At 37.2% G+C, this 2,207-nt stretch overlaps 1 pseudogene; it reads left to right on the top strand.

The window, feature by feature from the left end:
* Positions 1-633: 633 nt before the first annotated feature.
* LOC137752365 (large ribosomal subunit protein eL20 pseudogene) lies at positions 634-1,176 on the top strand (annotated as a pseudogene).
* Positions 1,177-2,207: the final 1,031 nt, after the last annotated feature.

Genomic DNA, 2,207 nt, shown 5'->3' on the forward strand with positions numbered 1-2,207 from the left:
TAGTAATTTTAGTATCAAAGTACAAATTAAAGCAAAAAGCTTTAAAAGGAATAAAAGGAAAATTCCACAACAAGATTTTATTTATATATATATATACATATGTGTGTATATAGATATACATGCATGTGTATGTATACACACAAACATACATACTTGGACATACACATGTGCATATGCATGCACAAAGTATTAACTTGTATGCTCCTAACACAAAATAGCTTCAAACTATAAAAGTCAAAAACTGACAAAAATCAGGGGAAAGACTAAACATGTTAAATGGAGACCTGGGAGGTGTTAAAAGAGACACATATTGAACTTCTAGAGATGAAAACTATAATGCATGAGATGCAAATATGGTGTATGGTATTAACAGGAGATTAGACAAAGTAGAAGCAAAGATTAATAAACTACAAGACATAGCAATAGAAACCATCCAAAATGAAACAGACAGGACCAAGAAAAAAAAAAAAAAAACCCACAAGGAAAAAATGAACAAAGCAGCAGTGAACCATGAGACAACCTCAAATGATCAAATATGACTGTCATCCCTTAAAGGATGGGGAGCAAAAAATATTTGAAAAAATAATGGCTAAAATTTTTCCAAATTTGAAAAAACTATAATCCCTTTTGTGCATGGTGGCCAGCCTGGAGAGTGTCACGAAGACCTCATGCACACTACAAGAGCATAAGGTGGGGCTGGGGGGGGGGGCCCTCCCTCCCATCCCCAAATGCCACTCACCACCCCACTACCACATAAAAATCTTTGTACCTAATCATGTTGTGCTGATACTTTGTGTCTCAGCTGAAGAAGATGAAGTCTTCAGGGGAAATTATCTACTGTGGGCAGGTGTTCAAGAAATCCTCCTGCAGGTGAAGAACTTCAGCATCTGGTTGCATCACAACTCTGACAGCGGCGCCCACATGTACCAGGTGTACGGGGACCTGACCATCACAGGCACTGTCACTCAATGCTATCATGACACAGGTGCCCAGCACAGCACCTGGGCCCACTCAATCCAGATCATGATGGTGGAGGAGATCACAGCCAGCAGGTGCCACCTGCCAATAGTCAAGCAGTTCCACAACTCCAAGATCAAGTTTCTGCTGCTCCACTGGGTCCTACATTACCACCTTCAGTCATGCTTCACCATCAAGAGGTCCAACACCTTCTTTTAGATACAGGGCCCTCCCCATCCCTAGGTCTGCCAAAATAAACTCCTTGGGGGGAAAATCCCAAGAAGCTGAGTGAACCCCAACCATAATTATGAAAAATGAAGAAAACTAAAACACATCATAAGCAAATTGCTTAAAATCGGTGATAAAGAGGAAAATGTGAAAAGTAGTCGGGGGGGGGCAGAAAAAGAGACACATTATGTACAAAGGATGAGAAACAGCAGGTTTCTCATCAGAAGCAATGTAAGCTAGAAAACAGTGCAACATCTTTAAAGTACTGACTAGGGTAGTGGGGGACGGGGAGGGGGAGGCAAGGGGGAGACAGTGAAAATAGAAAAATGAAGGTGAAACAAAGACCTTATCCAAACATAAAAAACTGAAAGAAATAATCACCAGTAGACCTGCACTACAAGAAATAGTAAAGTAAGTGCCTCAAACAGAATGAAAATGATACCAGATGAAAACCTGGAGGTATACAAAAGAAGGAAGAACACTGGAAATAGAATCTAGAAATGTAAATATAAAGACTTTTTTAAAAAAATTTTAATTTATCTCTTTAAAAGATAAGCAACTGTTTAAAGCAAAAATAATAACAAGGTATTGTAGGGATTTCAACATACATAAAAATGAAATGTATGACAATAGTTTAAAGTCAAGTAAAAAGTAAAAAGAATGAAAAAGATATTCTGTACTAACATAAATTTAAAGAAATTAGGAGTGGCTATATTAATATCAGACAAAGTAGATTCCATCATCCAATATTTTAGGTCTAAGATACAGTACCAATTTCAACCTTGAATTAAAATCTTCACCCAGGCAGTGAAACAAGAACATGCTGTCATCATTACTGCCCAACTCTTTTACTCATGCTATAAAAGTTGGAAGTCAAACTTCTAATGGCCTTTTTATGGTCTTTTCTAGTTCTACATCATGGTACTCTCTGAAAAATAACCATAATATTGTAAGAGAATTACAATATTTAAACATCCAAATCTGACCAGTTTCTAGATATATTTGTCATTTTTATCACAGAA

The sequence above is a fragment of the Eschrichtius robustus genome, chromosome 19 (assembly GCF_028021215.1).
Source record: "Eschrichtius robustus isolate mEscRob2 chromosome 19, mEscRob2.pri, whole genome shotgun sequence".
Lineage (NCBI taxonomy): Eukaryota > Metazoa > Chordata > Mammalia > Artiodactyla > Eschrichtiidae > Eschrichtius > Eschrichtius robustus.